Genomic DNA, 8,640 nt, shown 5'->3' on the forward strand with positions numbered 1-8,640 from the left:
TCAAAAGTTTTGTTTTTTTATGCGCTAAAATGTAATCTTATAGAACTTCTGACTCTTCTGGTTACGTGGTCTTATCCAGCAGGTGGGTGGAGTTCACAGTTGCCTTGGCAGGTGATTTCCTTTTAGCTCAGGAATCAATGTTGGCTTGTCTTGCTGTAAAATGATATCTGCAACTTAAGCGGAGTTTCGGTTCAAACAAAGGAGTTTGTTTCGGGGCAGTGGCTGGCTGGTGGCAGACGTGTGTGAGTGAGTCTGTGTGTGTGTGTTTGTGGAGCAAGGGTGTGTGTGCGCAGGTGGGGGCGGAGGAGTGGGGGAGGAGGGCAGGAGTCCTCCCTTTGTGTTCAGAAAAAAAGAAAAAGTTACAAATGTGAGAAACCGACCTGCTCCCTTAATTGTACCGCACCTGTGTGCGTAACCCCGGGCCTCTGGGCACCTGTTGTGCGCCTGCGGTGGAATGTCAGGGCTGAGCATTGTGGCGGTGGCGGCCGGCCCCTCCTCGGCGGTGAGAACTGCACTCAGACAGTGTGGGAACTCTCCTCCCCTTGGCCTGCCAGCCTCGCATTATCTCTAACCCGGGGCTGGGCCCGGGCCTGTGAAGTTAATGAATTGAGAGAGAAGGAGGGAGGGAGGCGGCGGGAGGAGGGAAAGCGGACAGAAAATTCAGGTTCCAAGGCAGGTATTGGAGCCATTTAACAAATTTATGGTATGTCCCTTATCGCCTGCCCATCTGATGTGTTATTACACAGGCCCGAGCCCCAGACGGTGGGAACATTTCTTGTCGCTGTCCTCTTGCTTCACCTGGTGTGGTTTTCCAGGTCACAGGTTAGTTCACAGGCAGCAAAAGGAGGGACTGAAAGAACACTTGCTGTTGTGATGGGGCTCGCACTGCCCGTTTGTTTAAGGGGAAGCAAATAAACAATTCTAGGCCTGGGCATCTCATCCTTTTTCTGAAAGGCACATAGGCTGAACCGAAAATCATGGTTTGTCTCATTGACTTAGTTTCCCTGTTGGGAGCTGAAACCACCGGTGGGAGCAGATCCCCAAGGGGCTGGAGCAGAGTCAATCCAAACCAGGCCGCTTGTCTGGCACTCCCCTGCTGGCAGTCCTTGACATGGAAATATAAAAGTGAGGGTGCTCAATATTCCAGTGTGCTTGTTTGTAAGGTGCCAGTGCCATCCATAAACAGTTTTGCACCGGCACCAGAAGTGCTAGTTCTGTCCTTTTCAAATTAAAGAAGCGCAGGTTATCAGCACGGGGCAGTCTGTGCCGATTTAAAGCAGTGCCTAATGGGAAATCTCACTTAACCTCAGATAAATCAAGTTTCCATTGGGAATGTCACACCACAAAACCCTATGGTTGGACACATGATAACAAGCACTGCAAAGGCAATAGGTGTAGTGTCGACTACCAGCCTTTTGGATTTGCAGTCGTTGTTTTGTTTTATCATGGTTTTGTGAAACTTTATTTTTGGGGAAAGCAGCTGTTATAAAATTGTCTAAAGGCAAAACAAATGTCTCTAAAAAGGACACATTGCAGCGTTTCTCATTGGCACTGAAGGGAATGTGTGCTTCTTTTGAAGGCCTTCAGGATGCCATCAGTAATAATGAAGTTAGCCAGTGGCTGGAGGTAGCTTTCCCATTTCACCTTGCCATAGCAGGTGGAACATAAATGTGATTGACAATTTAAAAGACTAATGAACAGATAGAGTTGCTGAAAGCCCCTATATTAGTATGTTACACATATCATTTTAGTAAAACAAGAGGTCTTGGATAATGCAAGACCTAAATCCTGAAATCTGTTTTTCATTAATTATGGAGCATATGCCTTGTTGTCTTTGCTGTGTTATACTGTATTTCGGCACTTACACAGTGCCTACTACCGCTACGTAGGTCACTGAAGCACTTGCCTACATAGGTAGCAAGCTACGCTGTGTATGGTGTGTGGTTGGAAGGGTGTCATCTTTGGGGATTTTTCCCATGTGGTCTGTGGGAAGTGTTTCCATGTTGTGCGTGATGACAACCTAGGTGAGGTTATTATGTTATGGTGATTATCACTTAGCAGTGTGAAATTGAGAAAAACGTGCAGGATATGTTATAGGTAGGCTGGCAATTTTGAACAGGTCTACGGGTCCCTTTATGGTATTTCTTATGAAAATAGTGTACGTGGCTGGTTACTGTGTGGGGGTGTCCAACCTGATATTTTGTTTAAAGTTTTTGGTCCTAAGCAGGCATGTTTGGAGCAAGAACTGCTTTATTATCATCCCATTTCCGAATGTCATTGTGAGATGTAAAGAAGCGGTCATACTGTGCAGATAATTGAGACCTGTACTGCTGGACTAGATTAGAGTCCGCTGGTTGGCCAGTATGTGCCAGATCTCTTGTGTTACTCCATGCATGGTCAGTTGGTGAGGGCTCGTTTATTGGCTGATTCATTGGCTGGGTGATGAACAAGACCCACAGCATTTATTTCTTTTGTGAGAGACCAGTGATTAAACTATAGTTGGCTGCCGACTGCTGAGTGTTATGATATTAGTGTTAGTGTGGGTCAGAAGAATTATATATGAATTGACATTACTATATAATTCCCATGCTAACCATTGGTCAGCACATCTTAGCTTATATGAATATAGAAAGTAGTGCTGTGTTTGGGTTGCTGAATATCTTTGGGTTGTAAATTGAACTTGAAAGTGTGATTACCTTCTCTGGGTTCTGTTCCCGGAGTTGTGCAATGAGAGTTCTCATGGAGATAACTATGTTTTCAACAGTTTTATAAAGTGTAAACATTCCTGAATTCTTCTAATCTTAGCAGGTAGAGACTTCTGCAGCTTGGCAGCTTGTAATCGGAAAGCAGTGCCTCCTATGGATTTCTTATGGTAAGGTGGTATGATGATTTGTGGTGCAATCAAATAGTGCAGTGTCCTGTTTTGTATGTATTTCCTGGATTTACCTTGTTATTTCGCCTGGCCATCTTGAGCTCCGCTTTCCTTCCCTACTACCACTTGTCTTGGACCTGACACCACAAGCAAAACTGAGCCCACTTTGGAAGAATTTTGGGGGTGATAGAACCACAAATATGACCAGTCAGTCCAAAAAGAAATCAATATCCGATAGCACTACAGAATAAGTTGTAAGCAATCTGCATGTTGAAAAACTGGCTAAACAATGCTTGTGGTTATTAGAATAGAATGTTAAACATTCTATGAATTATATTTATAAATACAGAGAATTAATATTAAAACGTACTGTTACCATCATAAAATTATTGTACTCAAGGAGGCTTTAACACTTCAGTCAGGTAGTGTTATTAGCAGTGTTCTTAGATCGAAGAGAAGTCATGGACCTCCTTAACCTGTTTCTTTTAAGAGCCACATGCATAGATGCATTCTCACTACTTTTCTCTTTTCCTTTCTCCCCCTTTTTCTTTCTCTTCCTTCTGGCTTTCTTTTCTTCAGAAAACTGATAAGGTACTCCGTTTGTAAGTTAGAAGTTACATTATGCTTGTTTTCTTTCATATAAAAAGTTATTGTAATTCATTTACTGTTAAATCCCATTGTAAATCTGCTTTGTATTTTGGTATAATATTCCTGATGCTCCCATTTTAAATATTTGAATGCTTGTAATTTGTATGTCTAAAATATATGCCACAGATTCTGTTAGACTACTTTATGCAAGACATTTTCTCCTCAAAGCAGTCCCTGCAGCCAAAAAACGTATGTAAAAATATGCACCCAGATAATTCTAAATAATGTATGTAATATGAGTAATGGAAATTCCAAACAAGCCTAGTTGTAACATATCATTGGGTTGTTTTCCTCCGTATAACTAACTAGAAATTGTAAACTCGAGTTTACATGGACGTCAAGATCACTCTTTGCCACCTCCACATACTTTGACAAATCCTTTACATTTTTACCCTCCTCTTGGGATCACTCTTATCCTTACAGTATCTGTTTCTGTAGCATGGTTGGGGTACTACAACATCTGTCCTCTGGGCAGCCAGCCAAAACCATCAACAAAATTCAAAGCACTGAGGATCACTCCGCTCGTCTAATTTTCCACTGTACAGCTACGACCAATTTGCCCCAATGCCATATGCACTGATCGCTAGTAAGGGACAGGCTCCCATATCAAACAAGGATTGGCAAAGGCTTGCATTTTTTGGCTTGCATTTTCAGTGCTGACTAAAACATTAGAAAAGACTGTTGTAGAGGAAAAAAACGAAAACATTTCCTTTCTGCATACAATGCATTTATGAGACATTTTATTACTGCGATGACTGTACATTTGAGGTGTGAATATACTCGCTTGACATTGTAGTGCAAGCACTACATAAGAGGTAAAATTATGCACCAGATTAGTCAGTAGAATTAGGTGAGAGAAAAATGCTCTTGTGTGTGGAGCCACACTCTACTCCATGTATATTTTAAATAATTGGTGAAAATAGGTCTCGCAGAAAGCTGCGTTATCAAGCTAGACTTAAAAAACACATTGTACAATCTTTACAAGGCCTTGGATTGAGCTGCGAAACTCTGGCTCACATAACCAAGGGCTTCCAAATGTGGCAGCCTTTGGCATCTTCATTCGTTCATAGGTCAAGAAATCAGAAATACCAAGACATATGATACCACCAGATATTGGGCACAAGATCAAACAAGCATTCATAAAGCCAGTAGGTCAGGTGTTAACTCTCATGTTTTGGCTTTGCCAATGTTTGTGATTGTGTTTTTTGCAAAACTGTGCAAGGGGACTTGTGCAAGAGCGCAATGCAGTAATTCACGGAGAAGTTAGCCAGTGGCTGTAGTGGGCTGACCATGTGCCCCATGCTGCATGCTTTTGTGGGTGGACCAAGATTGTGAATGACACTCTGACAGACCAATGGATTAAGACAGATGTTTGAAAGCCCCTAGAAGTAGAGATATAATATAAATAATTGTATGAAAACCAGAAGGTCTTTGTGAACGCCAGAAAAAAAAAACCGAAAAACTCTGCATCTCGATTTGGCCCATTTCCCGAAGTACATCTAATGTCATGATCTGGAACTATGGCGATTCTGGACAAGCTGGTGCTTTTGGAAAGTAGGTCTGGTTCGGCCGGAGTCTGTTTTACTGATGCATCACAGTAACAAGAAGGGTTCACTTCGAATATGAAATACTAGGCTTCTTTCTGCAGCTGCATAAACAACAATCTTTTCCGAAGAGCAGAGGCGGAAACCTGAGTGTTGACTTTCCGCTGGCCCCTCTGTGGAGTCCTGGAGACCAGGAGAGGTCAAACTCGCTTCTTTAAGGGCCTTTCTCGGCAGGTTTACAATTTCAAACCCCCTTTCTTGTTTTCTCTCCTTGTGACTACCCCACAGCTGTAAACCTTTCTTCCTGCACCTGTCCAGCAGAAGGCTTCCTATATCTTTTAAAACCTTCCAGAGGCAGCTGACCAACTGGAAAATGAAAGACTCCTATATACTAGTACCTCTGAAAAATCCAGTTACCGATATCCATCTCACCTGGCGGATATGTCATATAAAAAGTAAAAGATGAGTCACCAAAAACTGCATCCGCATTCACGGGTCTCAGCGCTAGAATGCGACAGTCGTCACAAGCCAAGTAGTCAGATACAGTTTGGTGCCCTCAGATCTCGGCACATTACTCCAGATCTAGACACAACACATCAGTCAGCATTCAACTGATGTAATTGGTCCCTAAGGCCTCCAGGGATGGGTACAGTGTTCAACATCTGGACACAGTACTCGACTGAAGCTTCAAAAGCTGAACTTATTGCTTCATCAAGTCTTTAAAGCAGTACACATTAGTCCAAATCTGGGCACAGTACTTTGATAGATCCTCTAGAGATTGACACATTACAGTGCTTGACAAAGTGCTCTTATTTAGAAAGCTTAAAGGCTGGCAGTAGTTTGCTGCCTGACCGTTCCCAAAAAAAAGTTAACATTAACATTATTAAAAAAAAAACAGTACCACGGTTGTGGTGGGCAACCAAAAAGCATGTGAGGGCAGATCTTCTTAAAGCAGTCTAAAGCTGCAAAAAGGATCATGGCATGGCTGTGATGTCTGAAACTCACAAATAAAGGTAAAAAACTCACTTGTTTAATTATCTTCCCTCCGAGCTGTAGTTCGCCTTGTTGACCCTGCATGAATACAGTGCCAAAAAGGTCATGCAGAGCAGGGAGCACAGCGCCATCTTCATCTTAGAGGAATCTTGAAACCTGTTGGCATGACTTTTGGGTGCTTTTCTGGCGGGGGGACAAGCAATGAAGAGGGAGGGGCTAGGGAGCAGACGAGAGATGCAACAGGGGAGGGGACCGACCTGACAAGTAACAATGCAAGGAGGGGTGTGGTGATGGGGCGGGACAAGCAACAATACCGAAGGGGTATAGAGATGAAGGGGGTGCCAGTGAACGGAAAAAGGGACCTCTGAAAGTGGCGAGCAGTGAATGTACAGAGGGCATGGGAAGCAGTACTTGGGGCATGCTTCTGGGTAGGGACAAATACATGAGGAGGAAGTGAAGTCGGCATTTGCTGACCAAAGAGAAACAAGTGACAGTGAAGCAACCAACTGTAAATGATGGGTGGGCTCTAAGCCCCTTGTAAGTAAACAAAATATCTTGCCTGCGACAGGTATGCGCTGTCTCTGGCGAGACCTGAAGTATAGGACGTGGGGGATGAAGGAAGTAGCAAACTGAAAGGTGAAGGTGCCTGTTAGACATAGAGAAGGCCATAAAACAATGGACAGTGCCCCCAAAACATTTGTCTGTGTGTGTATGTATATATATATATATATATATATATATATATATATACTTTCTCTTGGAGTCATTCAACGTAATTACTTTTCCCCCCCAAAGGAGTTGTAGAAGAAAAGCAGAATAGGTAAGTAATTAAGTAATACAAATGTTTCGATTGCTTTGTTAGTACTGTTTGTTGCTCTAATTCAAACTGCATACATTAACCCAATAAATGCCTTTTGCCTTTTAGGTTCCCAGCAGCTAGCCTTCAAAATTGGAAAACTAAAGATATTCAGATAAGTACAGTAGTCAGTTATTTTGCACGTTTACACGATCCCACACAGAACACAATTGCTGTCGTGTAGCGCAACCAGAGTCTTTAGAATGAGGAAAACTGAAAAGAATTAAGGAAGGAAAGTAAACAGTAGTTTAGCACGTTCTTGCATTACCGCGCAGTCCACAGTCGCTGTCTTTAAACGTGTTATTCTTTTCTTGTTTTTGTAGGTTATCGAAGCAGAAGCTTCACGAAGGACGCTGGAGAAGATCCGAAGCCCAACGCGACCCGACACCAAGAAATAGATGAGCCCAGGAGTCCGGGGACGGGATGTAGGAAGCCAGAAAAGTATCCGTGCACGAAGGCTGACGATGAGCAGCTTCCCTTGGTGCAGCACGCAGATTTAAAGGCTATGGCTTCAGCACTTAAAAGGACCACACGCTTGCGTCAGATTCTGACAGTCCTAACAGTACCCCCCCCCCCCCCCCCCCAACCACCTTATAGGCTTGGGCTCACTTGGATATTTACAGTGGAATATACGCAATAAAAGTGGGGCATGCACTTGTCCCAATGGTTTCCAGGTACGGTCTTTTCGACCCTAACCTTTCCAGTGAATCAACTAGTACAACGTATGTCTTTTACTTTTTGAGTCTAATATTGCTTCTGCTTCATACTCAGGTTCATTGCCAATCATAATAGCTGGAATCTTAGGCTGAAGGCCAGTGTTCAGTGTCACCTGATCCAATAAAGAAACATGGAATATGGGATGTATTTTCATTTGGGGAGGTAATTCCAATTTCATGACAACATAGTTGATTTTTTTAAGTATGGAGAAAGGTCCCACGAACCATGGTTGAAATGTGTGTGGCCCCTTCAGATTGATATGTCGTTTAGACAGCCATACTTGGTCCCCTACCTGAAAGTCCAGGGCCGGTTTGCAAAGTTGATCCGCGTTTCTTTTTGGCACCATTTTTGCTTGTTCCGAATTACTTAGTGCGGTTTGTTGTAAGTCCTTTATGTGCTCTAAGTAGCTTTGAACTGTTGATACGTCGAGAAAGAGGGATTCACCAAAAAACAGGGGTGAAAGCTATAATTACACAGAAGAAGGAGGGAGTTTAGTGGAACAATGTTGTGAGTTATTATAGGCAAATTGCCGCCCAAATGCATTTGTCCCAAAATGCAGCATTGTTCAATACCTGACATCTTATATACTGTTCCAAACACTAATTTACTGTTTTGGTTTGGCAATCAATTTGGGGATGATAACCCGTGGACAGGTGAATATCAGTTTGCAACACCCCACAACAGGCCTTCAATGAACTGGGGATCACAATCAGATACAAGTATGGGTGAGAGATCTTGCAAACATACAGTTGACTGTAGAACGATATCGGCAAGTGTCTTTGAAGTAGACAGGCTCTGTAAGGCAAGAAAATGAGCCATCTTGGATAACAAGTTTCATACAACTAATACTGCTGTGTGACCCTGCTCATATTTAGCGAGATCCACAGTAAAATCCAGGGAGAGGTTGTGCCAAGGAGCTGATGGTGTGGAAAGAGAAGTTTATTATAATCCTGTGCGTTCTGATGTATGTCTTTACTCTGTGCACATACACTACATCTTTGGACATACTG

The 8,640-nt window shown here is 43.0% G+C and overlaps 1 long non-coding RNA gene across 1 annotated transcript; it reads left to right on the plus strand.

Annotated features, from left to right (window-relative positions):
• Positions 1–2,803: 2,803 nt before the first annotated feature.
• On the plus strand, positions 2,804–7,768 carry LOC138302159 (uncharacterized). Its single transcript, XR_011205315.1, has 2 exons — positions 2,804–2,872; positions 6,983–7,768. It is a non-coding gene; the product is annotated as an uncharacterized lncRNA (long non-coding RNA).
• Positions 7,769–8,640: the final 872 nt, after the last annotated feature.

This window comes from Pleurodeles waltl, chromosome 6 (assembly GCF_031143425.1).
Source record: "Pleurodeles waltl isolate 20211129_DDA chromosome 6, aPleWal1.hap1.20221129, whole genome shotgun sequence".
NCBI classification, from domain to species: Eukaryota; Metazoa; Chordata; class Amphibia; order Caudata; family Salamandridae; genus Pleurodeles; species Pleurodeles waltl.